Source organism: Schistocerca gregaria, chromosome 2, assembly GCF_023897955.1.
Source record: "Schistocerca gregaria isolate iqSchGreg1 chromosome 2, iqSchGreg1.2, whole genome shotgun sequence".
Taxonomy (NCBI): Eukaryota; Metazoa; Arthropoda; class Insecta; order Orthoptera; family Acrididae; genus Schistocerca; species Schistocerca gregaria.
The window spans coordinates 939,594,929-939,610,261 of NC_064921.1; the positions used below are offsets into that span (position 1 = coordinate 939,594,929).

A 15,333-nucleotide genomic window follows, 5' to 3' on the forward strand; every position below is an offset into this window, starting at 1 on the left:
TACAGACCTATACATGAACTGTCGCTGTGGAAACTCAGTACAGAGTGGCGCCAGCACGTGCTGCAAACAGGGCCATGACATGGAATCAAGGAGCTCCTGAATATACTATTGGGGAACTCACTGTCACGCGGATTGCAGGCGCGTCCATGAGGCATCAACTGTGGCTGCAGGAGAACCTGAACTAACAACTTGCCAACTGACCATTTAGAAGTCATGTGGGATTGGTGACGTGCCAGGCGAAGGGGCATGCCATGTAAACAATGGCATCCATCTTTTTTCGTTGAAGGTTTGCAACGTCTCCGCCATATGCAGACGGGTGTTGTCCTGCTGGAATATGGCATGTGGAATGGCTTCCAGGATGGGCAGCGCATCGGGCTGTAGTACCTCCCTGATGTAGCGACAGATGTTCAAAATACTTTCAAGATGCAGGCAGCAAGATTGCGTGTTGTAAACGATAGCCATCACTGTAGGATAAGCTGAAGTGAGACTCGTCTGAACACACTACATTTTGCCACTCAGCACACCAATGTCTGCGTTCAGGCGCCCATTGCAGCTTGTGGCATTGGCGGGTTCGGGTCAAATGAAACTGACACAGTGGCATGTATGCCACCAGTGCAGCCCCCAAAAGAGGGCATTGAACCATCGATGTAGACATGTCCACACCCGTTGCTGCACTCCACCGTCATGCCAATACCGGGGACGAAGCTGTTTTCCCGGTTAAAGCCAAGCGCACAAGATGGCGACAATCTCACGCTGTGACCACATTGTCGGCGCTATATTCGGCCCTCCTTCCAACTCTGGTTCCAAATGCTTCTCATTTCAGAAGCAGAGTGCCCTCCACAAACCTCCGTGTCGCAGAATGATGGGCCCACCTCACGGAAACCAATCATTCTGCCCTGTTCGCAGGCACCCCACCCTGTGATATCGGCGAGGTTACACGTTTCCACTTCCTATGATGGCGCCACATCGACAGAGCGTTGTGTAACACTGATTTGTCTGGTCGCACAAGGGAGGGTGCTGTTGAGCGTATGTGCGCGCCACCTGCCTCCCATTTAAATCACTTATTACGGTTCCACTAATCTAAATGTCCTCTTACCATGGCGTGTTGCAGCTTTTTAGTGTTTCACTTCGTACAAACAATAGTGTAAGATACGTTTTTCAACGTTAATAGTAATCCTGACTGTCTTCTTTTTAAGCTTCTTCATTTTCATCTTCATTATCTTCATTGAAGCCGTCTCTGGCTTTCCTTGCTCTCAATCATGTTGCCTTGTCCATCTTTTCTGTGCTCGATCCGTCTTTCTTTTTCTATCATGTACTGCAGCAGCGACTCGGGCACTCGACAAGAGGCAGTCAAATGAAAATGAAACACATGGAAAAGTAGTAAGCAAATGTTTATTATTTTGAAAGGTATCACCACAACAGTTAATACATTTATCCCACTTGTAACGTCGCAGCTACTTACATGGCTGCAGAGTTTTGCGGTATGTTTTATTCCATTAGGTCAAGCTGAATTGGAGCCTGGCAATGAAGCCTCCAGCCCTGGTCATTGTGTGGTCAGCTGCTGGTGTCATAATGCCATCTGTCACAGTGTGCGGACTTGGAGAACTGCTCTGTGTGGAGCATACTAATATCACTCATCTCACCTATGTTGTGGTATCAGACGCCAAATGTGGCATATTAACACCAGATGTGGTGGATGGGGTGCCAGGAGGTGCCGTATTAAAACTCAGCGAGAGCTTTCCAAATGATTAATTGGCCTCCACTACAGCGCTCCGTTCACCTCTGTCTGCGCCACTGGGCCCCGCAATGCTGAGGAAACACCCCAGCAGCCTGTGCAACGCAACACTGTGTCGTGCCGGCCTTGCACGCCAGCTGTAGAGTTCCGATTACGTCAGGATGGCTGCGCCATCAGCCTGCTCAGCGACCACTGTCCCCGATGACTCTGCAGCCGTAGGCTGGCCCCGCTGCTGCTTCTTACTTGCTGGAATAGCTGAGAACATGGCGGCAATGACCGCCTGCGATGCGGTGTCAGAATCTGAGGCCCTCGCCTCTGAGGTCTCCGGCATGTGTCGGGGGCCAAGAAGACTGCGGTAGTGAGCCGAAGAGTAGCCCACCCTGGCTGGCTGTGGACCCTGCGTTGGCCTCAGAGGATCGACGCTGTCCCCCCATCTGTTGCTGCCTGTAGCTGGTGGTGTGACATGCCCCGCCGTCCAGGAGTGATGCCACACTTGAATGAATCTCATTAGAAAACGGCACCTATTTATACTCGGCAGTGCGGCTCTGGTTTGCTAACGCACCGCTTTGCGTCACGCATGCATAACACCCAGAGCTATGGAATCTGCTGTGTGCGCCACTCCAGCAGTTCTACGCCTCCATGGTCTCTGTGTTGTTGTGGTCTTCAGTCCTGAGACTGGTTTGATGCAGCTCTCCATGCTACTCTATCTTGTGCAAGCTTCTTCATCTCCCAGTACCTACTGCAACCTACATCCTTTTGAATCTGCTTAGTGTACTCATCTCTTTGTCTCCCTCTACGATTTTTACCCTCCATGCTGTCCTCTAATAGTAAATTGGTGATCCCATAATGCCTCAGGACATGTCCAACCAACAGATCCCTTCTTCTGACCAAGTTGTGCCACAAACTTCTCTTCTCCCCAATCCTATTCAATACTTCCTCATTAGTTATGTGATCTACCCAACTTCTGCCAGGAAGTTTCATACCCATCTAATCTTCAGCATTCTTCTGTAGCACCACATTTCGAAAGCTTCTATTCTCTTCTTGTCCAAACTAGTTACCGTCCATGTTTCACTTCCAGACATGGCTACACTCCATACAAATACTTTCAGAAATGACTTCCTCACATTTAAACAATACTCTATGTTAAAAAATTTCTCTTCTTCAGCAACGCTTTCCTTGCCATTGCCAGTCTACATTTTATATCCTCTCTACTTCGCCTATCATCAGTTATTTTGCTCCCCAAATAGCAAAACTCCTTTACTATTTTAAGTGTCTCATTTCCTAATCTAATTCCCTCAGCATCACCCGACTTAATTCGACCACATTCCATTATCCTCGTTTTCCTTTTGTTGATGTTCATCTTATATCCTCCTTTCAAGACACTGTCCATCCCATTCAACTGCCCTTCCAAGTCCTTTGCTGTCTCTGACAGAATTACGATGACATCGGCGAACCTCAACATTTTTATTTCTTCTCCATGGATTTTAATACCTACTCCGAAATTTTCTTTTCTTTCCTTCACTGCTTGCTCAATATACAGATTGAATAACATTGGGGAGAGACCACAACCCTGTCTCACTCCCTTCCCAATCACTGCTTCCCTTTCATGTCCCTGGACTCTCATAACTGCCATCTGGTTTCTGTACAAATTGTAAATAGCATTTCGCTCCCTGTATTTTACCCCTGCTACCTTCAGAATTTGTAAGAGAGTATTCCAGTCAACATTGTCAAAAGCTTTCTCTAAGTCTACAAATGCTAGAAACGTAGGTTTGCCTTTTCTTAATCTTTCTTCTAAGATAAGTCGTAAGGTCAGTATTGCCTCACGTGTTCCAACATTTCGACGGAATCCAAACTGTTCTTCCCCGAGGTCGGCTTCTACCAGTTTTTCCATTCGTCTGTAAAGAATTCGCGTTAGTATTTTGCAGCTGTGACTTATTAAACTGATAGTTCGGTAATTTTCACATCTGTCAGCACCTGCTTTCTTTGGGATTGGAATTGTTATATTCTTCTTGAAGTCTGAGGGTATTTCGCCTGTCTCATACATCTTGCTCACCAGATGGTAGAATTTTGTCAGGACTGGCTCTCCCAAGGCCGTCAGTAGGTCCAATGGAATGTTGTCTACTCCAGAGGTCTTGTTTCGACTCAGGTCTTTCAGTGCTCTGTCAAACTCTACACGCAGTATCGTATCTCCCATTTCATCTTCATCTACATCCCCTTCCATTTCCATAATATTGTCCTCAACTACATCGCCCTTGTATAGACCCTCTATATACTCCTTCCACCTTTCTGCTTTCCCTTCTTTGCTTAGAACTGGGCTTCCATCTGAGCTCTTTATGTTCATACAAGTGGTTCTCTTATCTCCAAAGGTCGCTTTAATTTTTCTGTAGGCAGTATCTATCTTACCCCTAGTGAGATAAGCCTCTACATCCTTACATTTGTCCTCTAGCCATCCCTGCTTAGCCATTTTGCACTTCCTATCGATCTCATTTTTGAGACGTCTGTATTCCTTTTTGCCTGCTTCATTTACTGCATTTTTATATTTTCTCCTTTCATCAATTAAATTCAATATTTCTTCTGTTACCCAAGGATTTCTACTACCCTTCGTCTTTTTCCCTACTTGATCCTCTGCTGCCTTCACTACTTCATCCCTCAAAGCTACCCATTCTTCTTCTACCGTATTTCTTTCCCCCATTCCTGTCAATTGCTCCCTTATGCTTTCCTTGAAACTCTGTGCAACCTCTGTATCTTTTAGTTTATGTAGGTCCCATCTCCTTAAATTCCACCATTTTGCAGTTTCTTTAGTTTTAATCTACAGGTCATAACCAATAGATTGAGGTCAGAGTCCACATCTGACCCTGGAAATATCTCTATAGCGTTCAAAAGGATTGGAGAAGGGCACAGGTCATACCCATTTTCAAGAAGGGACGTTCGAACAGATGTGCAGAACTATAGACCTATATCTCTAACGTTGATCAGTTGTAGAATTTTGGAACACGTATTATGTTCGAGTATAATGACTTTTCTGGAGACTAGAAATCTACTCTGTAGTAATCAGCATGGGTTTCGAAAAGGTCGATCATGTGAAAACCAGCTCGCACTATTCGTCCAAGAGACTCAGAGGGCCATAGACACGGGTTCACAGGTAGATGTCATGTTTCTTGACTTCCGCAAGGCGTTCGATACAGTTCCCCACAGTCGTTTAATGAACAAAGTAAGAGCATATGGACTATCAGATGAATTGTGTGATTGGATTGAGGAGTTCCTAGATAACAGAACGCAGCATGTCATTCTCAATGGAGAGAAGTCTTCCGAAGTAAGAGTGATTTCAGATATGCCGCAGGAGAGTGTCATAGGACTGTTGCTATTTACAATATGCAACAATGACCTTGTGGATGACATCGGAAGTTGACTGAGGCTTTTTGCAGTTGATGCTCTGGTGTATCGAGAGTTTGTAACAATGGAAAATTGTACTGAAATGCTGGAGGATCTGCAGCGAATTGTCGCATTGTGCAGGGAATGGCAATTGAACCTCAATGTAGACAAGTGTATGTGCTGCGAATACACAGAAAGATAGATCCCTTATCATTTAGCTACAATATAGCAGGTCAGCAACACGAAACAGTTAATTCCATAAATTATATGGGAGTACGCATTAGCAGTGATTTAAAATGGAATGATCATATAAAGTTGATCGTCGATAAAGCAGATGCCAGACAGATTCATTGGAAGAATCCTAAGGAAATGCAATCCGAAAACAAAGGAGGTAGGTTACAGTACGCTTGTTCACCCACTGCTGGAATACTGCTCAGCAGTGTGGGATGCGTACCAGATAGGGTTGATAGAAGAGAGAGAGAAGATCCAATGGAGAGCAGCGCGCTTCGTTACAGGATCATTCAGTAATCGCGAAAGCGTTACGGAGATGATAGATAAACTCCAGTGAAAGACTCTGCAGAAGAGACGCTCAGTAGCTCGGTACGGGCTTTTGTTGAAGTTTCGAGAACATACCTTCACCGAAGAGTCAAGCAGTATATTGCTCCCTCCTACGTATATATCGCGAAGAGATCATGAGGATAAAACCAGAGAGATTAGAGCCCACACAGAAGCATACCGACAATCCTCCTTTCCACGAACAATACGAGACTGGAATAGAAGGGAGAACCGATAGAGGTACTCAAGGTACCCTCCGCCACACACCGTCAGGTGGTTTGCGGAGTATGGATGTAGATGTAGGCATTTGCCTTCGCAACTGCTGGTATGCGTAACTTACTGCAATCCAGATCACACCTGGCTGTAACGCGTGCTCCGAATATCGCACAAAACTAACTTTCCCTATCCTACATGGTGGTGCCGCTACACCTAAGAAACTAGATAACTATGATAAATATGATCTGTTTGTTTTAAAATTTGGTATTTGAACTTTTATAATTTAGAAGAACAGTGTGTAAAATTTTCATGTGGATAACTTTAGTAGTTTTGAAAATATAAAAAGCAATTAGAAAGTACTTAACCAACTCTTAGTAAATTCAGGTAGTAATCACTACAGTTCAAGTTTGAAAATACTAACACCACTCTCACTGCGCACAAGTTATTTTTAAAGAATTTTAATTCGAAACTTTTAATAATTTTGCTTTTTAAAGGACAATTATAGTTAAAAGGTTGATATTTATACTTTGTAGTAGGGTGGTAGTAGATGAGAGTGAATGTGAGTGTGTAGGTGGGGACATACGTCAAATTTCAATTTTATAATGTATTACACTATCCGTAACTAGCAAGTGTTACGTAACCAGGATGTCCTGAAAATGGTGAATCCTCCTAACTGGTGGAGGACATATGTCTAGGAGTGTTTGCCTTTATAATAAGGCAGCCAGAAGGATAGTAAGAGGATACTTAGTTCTGAAGTATATTTCAAGCATAGTTTTCTTTTGATTTTCGTTTCGTTTGGTTTTGTGGAACATTCTGTGAAATTTTGCAATATGAAATGACGTAGATGCATCTGCGAATGCTGATTGTAGTAAAGCGGTTTGCGCGTGAAATTGATCATGAAAGGTTAACCTAATTGGATGATCATTTTGGTCAACCAATCAGAGAGAAGTCTTTCCCTCGTACTTGAGTAAGTTATATGCCCTGTGAGCGACGGCATTCAATCAGTCGTGGAGTCGCTGTCGGTCGAGAAGGTCATGCTAAATGTGTCCGAGAAAACTATCTGTAAGATGAAGAAATGGCAGTTAAATCGCGCTCGGTTTATATCGCCGTGCTAGCAGCTGCAATTACGGACATTTCGATGAGGTTTTGGAATGTTGGTTGCAGAATAAACCGCGTGTGAAACTATCGCCCTTGGCTTGTTCCGTATGCATGTACAGAACATTTTGGCTAGCATTTTCTTTAGAAGAATCCACTGGAAAGGACCGAATGTGAACTCGTTTTGTAGCATTGTGTTGTCTGTGTGAATCTCTTAATACTTCGGGTTGGACTTCTGTGGCGTAAGTGTGATACACTCCTGGAAATTGAAATAAGAACACCGTGAATTCATTGTCCCAGGAAGGGGAAACTTTATTGACACATTCCTGGGGTCAGATACATCACATGATCACACTGACAGAACCACAGGCACATAGACACAGGCAATAGAGCATGCACAATGTCGGTACTAGTACAGTGTATATCCACCTTTCGCAGCAATGCAGCCTGCTATACTCCCATGGAGACGATCGTAGAGATGCTGGATGTAGTCCTGTGGAACGGCTTGCCATGCCATTTCCACCTGGCGCCTCAGCTGGACCAGCGTTCGTGCTGGACGTGCAGGCCACGTAAGACGACGCTTCATCCAGTCCCAAACATGCTCAATGGGGGACAGACCCGGAGATCTTGCTGGCCAGGGTAGTTGACTTACACATTCTAGAGCACGTTGGGTGGCACGGGATACATGCGGACGTGCATTGTCCTGTTGGAACAGCAAGTTCCCTTGCCGGTCTAGGAATGGCAGAACGATGGGTTCGATGACGGTTTGGATGTACCGTGCACTATTCAGTGTCCCCTCGACGATCACCAGAGGTGTACGGCCAGTGTAGGAGATCACTCCCCACACCATGATGCCGGGTGTTGGCCCTGTGTGCCTCGGTCGTATGCAGTCCTGATTGTGGCGCTCACCTGCACGGCGCCAAACACGCATACGACCATCATTGGCACCAAGGCAGAAGCGACTCTCATCGCTGAAGACGACACGTCTCCATTCGTCCCTCCATTCACGCCTGTCGCGACACTACTGGAGGCGGGCTGCACGATGTTGGGGCGTGAGCGGAAGACGGCCTAACGGTGTGCGGGACCGTAGCCCGCAATTGAGCAATTCGGCGGTACGTCCACCTGGCCTCCCGCATGCCCACTATACGCCCTCGCTCAAAGTCCGTCAACTGCACATACGGTTCACGTCCACGCTGTCGCGGCATGCTAGCAGCGTTAAAGACTGCGATGGAGCTCCGTATGCCACGGCAAACTGGCTGACACTGACGGCGGCGGTGCACAAATGCTGCGCAGCTAGCGCCATTCGACGGCCAACACCGCGGTTCCTGGTGTGTCCGCTGTGCCGTGCGTGTGATCATTGCTTGTACAGCCCTCTCGCAGTGTCCGGAGCAAGTATGGTGGGTCTGACACACCGGTGTCAATGTGTTCTTTTTTCCATTTCCAGGAGTGTATAAGCTGCACTAACTCGTACTAGGTGTACTACCAACGTAAATGTCGGCTTGGTGACACAGTAAATGAAAAGGACCGTAATAAAACGTCAGTATCTCCAAACCAACATTTTCAAAGGATGGAGGAAGCACCAACTTTGCCCGTTATTAATTGAAATTTACAGATTTCTCTTGTTACTGGAGTTACGCGGACTTTGTAATCGTAAGTATGGACGATGGTTTTCTTCAACGCTGCTTTTCTCATCGTCTACATAGTACCTACGAATGCAGAGCAACGGGTGGTGAATGGACACTATACTGAAGTAGGTGGACATCAAATAAATTGCAAAAAGGGTCCCGCCAACCCCGCCCCGCCTCACACTATGAGATAAGATGGTCAACGCCATCCTGAAAAAATGTATGCGGTTGCCTACGATACTACCATTGGACCCAGGAGTGCACCTCTTCGACCGAAGTAAATCGACGACCACGAATGTCTTTCTTCAATGCTCCAGAAACATGGAAATCGCATGGGGAGAGATCGTGACTGTATGAAGGATGTGTAAGGGCTTCCCCGCGAAATTTCTGCGGCATAGTCAACACAACCTTGGCAAGTGCAGAACATGCATGTGTGGCACCGGCATATTTAGCTGCTGATATGAAATAATATTTAACTCAGCAAAGTGGTTCACGATGGATAGTTAGAGTAGGGTCTGTACCTCGATATCCAAGATCAACTGGCGTTAATCTTCTGGATTTTTCTGTCTGCGCTCGTATTAAAAGTGAACTTTACAGCACTTTCGTTGAGAATGGTCAAGAACTGAAACAACATACTGTACAGTCTGTAACATCTTTCCTCCTCCCCCTCCCCCCCCTCCCGTGTATTTCTGTGCAGTCCTGTTTGGTTAGTACCCATACCACGAATTGGGACCGATCTATTTCAAGATTCTGAAGTCACAGTTATCCCTCTCTCCTAGGGACTTTTCGTAGCCTGTTCCTCTCAGTTCTTCAGATGTCGGGGTGCTGCTGTGATCTGCACTGATGGCTCTAAAGCCTTGGACAGAACGAGATACTCGTTTGCACTTCCTGCCGGTCAGGGACAATGGAGCAACATTCGTTAACCGGGGGACGAGTATTGATGACGTGTACTGCTACGTCGGTGCTCCTAGCCATTAAGAGCCGTACTTTTTTTTGTTTTTGTTTAACGGACCTCCCTCGTTCCCATATTAATTTATAGTGAAGCAATGATTAGTCTCCTGACTACTGATCAGTGTTGCTCTCGTCACATTGTGATGTCTCCTGTTCACGACCATTGTCTTGTTAGCTGTTCAATTGTCTCCGAGTCCAAGTCTTGTGTGTACCCTGGGAAATGAAAGGACCGATCGTTTCGCCAGAGAAGTAATTACCCAACAATATTCACTTCGACTTTTCCATGCGCTGATTTTCGGGTGCAAATAAGACTTCTACTCGCTCGGAAGTTGAACGTCATTGGTGGGCTACTGCACCCTCTAATGAACTCTGCGCAATCTGTGAGAGCGCGGTGCCATGGCGCTTCTCCCTCTATTCCTCGCGGAAGGCATCAACAGTCCAATGTCACCTGGACGTTGGTCACAGCAGATTAGTCGATAGTTCTATCCTTTGTTACCAGCCACCGCTAAGCTATGCTTGTAGTCCTTACAGACACTTTCCTGGTGGACTGCCCTTCCTCCTGGCCCTCTACAGCAGGAATGGTCTCCCGGATATTCTTATGTGTTGGCAGACGACGTATGGAAAGTGTAACTGGCTCTTCATTTCCTCGTGAGCAAAATTTTTTATTCTAGAATCTTCTCAAACTGTTTCTGGGGCAGAGCTGGGATTTGTTTTGTTTTCTTTGTTTTGCTTTAGGGTGCTAAAACTGGGGTCATACGCACCCAGTCAAAACTATAAACAGGAATACTCCTCCTGTCCTTTCCGGCCTACCAGTTTTACAGATGGTGGCTTCGACCCTTGAGGCGAGGGTTTGATGGTTTGTTACACAGCTGGATGGGGGGATGGTGATGCTACCTTGGCACTGGGCGATATCACAACCTCAGAGCTCAATTGGAGATCACATATCTGTATGGTCATGTCCTTCTTGAAGCGAGGGGTAACAAGAACAGTACTATAGGTGCCAGACGGGAGAACGCATGGTTTGCAACTATCCAATAACTTGTGAGTGACTGCGTAAGGCACTTTTTCCTTTACCCGTATCTCTTGGACATGGCCGCCATTGAAGTTGATCTAGCAGGGAGAAGGACGCGGACAATCATGTGCATCCCTACCACAGGTTACACATGTGGCTGGGTGTCTCCAAGATTTTCTATTGTGGTTGAAACGAGGACACTGGTAGCAGCGCATCGGGTTCAGAACGTACGGCCGGACTGTGATAATTTCATAGCCTGCTTTGATCTTGGACAGAAGAACCACTCTATCAAAAGTGAGAAAAAAGTGCAAATGGGCACTAAGGAGGAATCTACCTTATTCATCACCCGATGGATGGCAATGACACCCTGATCACAGAGGTAAGATTGGATTTCGGCCTCAGTTAGACCGTCGAGCAGCCTCGTGTAAATGAGACCACGGGAAAAATTCAAAGTTCTATGGGCCTCTACACGAACAGGGCAGCCACGGAGAAGTGAGGCAGCAAACAGTTGTGTTTGAGAGTCAGAAGTAGTCTCCAAAAGCAAAGTGCCATTCCATAAAAGAGACTAGGATTTCACAGGGCCAGCAATTTTATCAACACCTTTCTGAATAATAAACCGATTTACTGTGGCGAAGGACTGGCCGTCTTCAGTACATGAGACCACAAGGAATTGTGGTCCAGCAGGAAGCGTCTTTGAATCATTAACCTCATTACCTTAACGTTTTGTAGACGTTGGTTGTGAAGATAATTGACTCATTGCGAGGAAATCCCCTATGATTTCCAGGGTCTCCGATGGCGCACTCCTTCCAAATGCGGGCCCCATTCACAAGGGGGTCAGCCCACTTTAGGTGATTGTTAACACCTCAGGTCACAACTCCTGAACATGTAACAGAGGGATCAATCGGCAATTTGGAAAGGTTGGAGGTAGGAAGAAGAAGAGGAAGAAGAGGAAGAGGAAGAGGAAGAGGAGGAAGAAGAGGAAGAAGAGGAAGAGGAGGAAGAAGAGGAAGAAGAAGAGGAAGAAGAAGAAGAGGAGGAGGAAGAAGAAGAAGAAGAAGAAGAGGAGGAAGAAGAAGAAGAAGAGGAGGAAGAAGAAGCAGCTCAAATGCCGAAGCAGAAGAATGAGAGAAGGGGAACAAAGAAAGGAAAAGGGAGTGCAAAATAATGGTGAGACATAACGTCAGCGACAGACAATGCAGGACATTCCCAATAACACCCCAGACATGTTCCCCAAGGAAGGGGAAAAAGAATAGCAAGAGGATATGTGCTCTAGTGAATGAATCCCAGAGGCAGTGCATGACTATCAGTGATCACTACTGCTGCAGGAAAGTGAAGTGTCCTCTACCAGGACAGGTTGAGATTTCTTGAATGTATGGAAGACGGAAGCTACGATTTTTCAAATAAATATGGGAAATTTCCCTGAAGTCTCGGTGCAACCCAGTAATAACGGCCTCTGCAGCAACGCTGACTGTCCAGAAACAACTTAGTGTTAGCAATTTTCCCCCGAATCTCAGCGAATATCGTAACCAGTCTTTCTAGCCACATGCCAACGTCCTCCGACCAAAAAGAGGAAGGAAAGTGACGACCTTCTCAATTATTTAAATGAAAGCAAATAAGTCAGACTTCACTTTGAAAACTGGCTGCAAGACCTATCGAAAGCACCAGCACCACCACCACCGGATGATATAGATGCATGCTTCAAACTGTGGATGTGACCGTGAAAAAATTTCGTCCATATCACTTTAGACTCACCAATGTTGGTGTTTACCGAATTGTCACAGAGATGGAAGAGTTACACGAATTGTGACAATGCGCTTCGAGTCATTTGTCTTCGCAGTACTCAGCAGCACTGATTCCCAGGTCCGCCACTGATGCTTCTACAACACCTCTTCGTAAAATTACTCTATAAGACTGGGCTGAGTTGGCATCCCTTCGCTCCCAGCTTCATGAAGCGTTGGCTTCGGTCACACAGCTTGAGGCTGTTGCCAATGGGCATCACTGTGGGGGTCTGGATGGGTGTTTGTCAGGGACGGCCAGCTCGTCCTAAGCATCCCCCGATCGGACTATGACTGGCTGCCCGGGATACTGCCCGCATTGAGGCTGATCCCTCACCTGTGGTAGAGTGGGAGGTCATCTCGAGGTGTGGCAGGGGGCCAAAGACATTCCAGAGGGCTGAACGGAAGGCATCTCCGGTTTCAGGCTCTGTCTCAGGCTGATACTGATCTTTGGCCGGAAATGGCTGCTTGTCCTGTTCCAGAGGTTGCCCCCTCAGTCTGCAAGATCCGGGTGGACGCAGAGGGTGGGCTTACTGGTAGTTGGGAGCTCCAACGTCAGGCTAGTAATGGGGCCCCTTAGGGATATGGCAGCAACAGAGGGGAAGAAAACCAATGTGCACTCCGTGTGCATACCGGGGGGAGTCATTCCAGATGTGGAAAGGGTCCTTCCGAATGCCATGAAGAGTACAGGGTGCACCCATCTGCAGGTGGTCGCTCATGTCGGCACGAATGATGTGTGTCGCTATGGATCGGAAGAAATCCTCTCTGGCTTCCGGCGGCTATCTGATTTGGTGAAGACTGCCAATCTCGGTAGCGGTATGAAAGCAGAGCTCACCATCTGCAGCATCGTCGACAGGACTGATTGCAGACCTTTGGTACAGAGCCGAGGGGAGGGTCTGAATCAGAGGCTGAGACGGTTCTGCGACCGTGTGGGATGCAGATTCCTCGACTTGCGCCATAGGGTGGTAGGGTTTCGGGTTCCGCTGGATAGGTCAGGAGTCCACTACACGCAGCAAGCGGCTACACGGGTAGCAGGGGTTGTGTGGCGTGGATTTGGCGGTTTTTTAGGTTAGATGGCCTCGGGCAAGTGAAGAAAGGGCGGCAGCCTCAAAAGGTGCGGGGCAAAGTCAGGACATGCAGGGGCCAACAGCAATCGGTATTGTAATTGTAAACTTTCGAAGCTGTATTGGTAAAGTACCGAACTTCAAGCGCTGATAGAAAGCACCGAAGCTGAAATCGATATGGGTACAGAAAGCTGGCTGAAGCCAGAGATAAATTCTGCCGAAATTTTTACAAAGGCACAGACGGTGTTTAGAAAGGATAGATTGCATGCAACACGTGGTGGAGTGTATGTCGCTGTTACTAGTAGTTTATCCTGTAGTGAAGTAGAAGTGGATAGTTGCTGTGAATTATTATGGGTGGAGGTTACAGTCAACAACCGAGCTAGGTTAATAATTGGCTCCTTTTACCGACATCCCGACTCAGCAGCATTAGTGGCAGAACAACTGAGAGAAAATTTGGAATACATTTCACATAAGTTTTCTCAGCATGTTATAGTCTTAGGTGGAGATTTCAATTTACCAGATATAGACTGGGACACTCAGATGTTTAGGACGGGTGGTAGGAACAGAGCATCGAGTGACATTATACTGAGTGGACTATCCGAAAATTACCTCGAGCAGTTAAACAGAGAACCGACTCGTGGAGATAACGTCTTGGACCTATTGATAACTAACAGATCCGAAATTTTCGACTCAGTAAGTGCAGAACAGGGAATCAGTGATCATAAGGCCGTTGCAGCATACTTGAATATGGAAGTTAATAGAAATATAAAAAAAGGGAGGAAGGTTTATCTGTTTAGCATGAGTAATAGAAGGCAGATTTCAAACTACCTAACAGATCAAAACGAAAATTTCTGTTCCGACACTGACAATGTTGAGTGTTTATGGAAAAAGTTCAAAGCAATCGTAAAATGGGCTTTAGACAGGTACGCGCCGAGTAAAACTGTGAGGGACGGAAAAACCCACTGTGGTTCAACAACAAAGTTAGGAAACTACTGCGAAAGCAAAGAGAGCTTCACTCCAAGTGTAAACGCAGCCAAAACCTCTCAGACAAAGTTAGCGTAAGGAGGGCCATGCGTGAAGCGTTCAGTGAATTCGAAAGTAAAATTCTATGTAGTGACTTGACAGAAAATGCTAGGAAGTTCTGGTCTTACGTTAAATCAGTAAGTGGCTCGAAACAGCATATCCAGACACTCCTTGATGGTGATGGCATTGAAACAGATGATGACACGCGAAAAGCTGAAATACTAAACACCTTTTTCCAAAGCTGTTTCACAGAGGAAAACTACACTGCAGTTCCTTCTATAAATCCTCGCACAAACGAAAAAACGGCTGACATCGAAATAAGTGTCCAAGAAATAGAAAAGCAACTGGAATCAATCAACAGAGTAAAGTCCACTGGACCTGACGGGATACCAATTCGATTCTACACAGAGTACGCGAAAGAACTTGCTCCCCTTCTAACAGCCGTGTACCTCAAGTCTCTAGAGGAACGGAAGGTTCCAAATGATTGGAAAAGAGCACAGGTAGTCCCTGTCTTCAAGAAGGGTCGTCGAGCAGATGCGCAAAACTATAAACCTGTATCTCTGACGTCTATCTGTCGTCGAATTTTAGAACTTTTTTTTTTGCTCGCGTATCATGTTTTTGGAAACCCAGAATCTACTCTGTAGGAATCAATATGGATTCCGGAAACAGCGATCGTGTGAGACCCAACTCGCTTTATTTGTTCATGAGACCCAGAAAATATTAGATACAGGCTCCCAGGTAGATGCTATTTTCCTTTACTTCCGGAAGGCGTTCGATACAGTTCCGCACTGTCGCCTGATAAAGTAAGAGCTTACGGAATATCAGACTAGCTGTGTGACTGGATTTTAGAGTTTTTAGCAAACAGAACACAGCATGTTGTTATCAATGGAGAGACGTCTACAGACGTTAA

At 46.2% G+C, this 15,333-nt stretch overlaps 1 protein-coding gene across 3 annotated transcripts in view; it reads right to left on the reverse strand.

Annotated features, from left to right (window-relative positions):
* LOC126335383 (anoctamin-10) overlaps positions 1-15,333 on the reverse strand; it is a 303,559-nt gene that overhangs the window by 168,792 nt on the left and 119,434 nt on the right. The window lies entirely within an intron of this gene.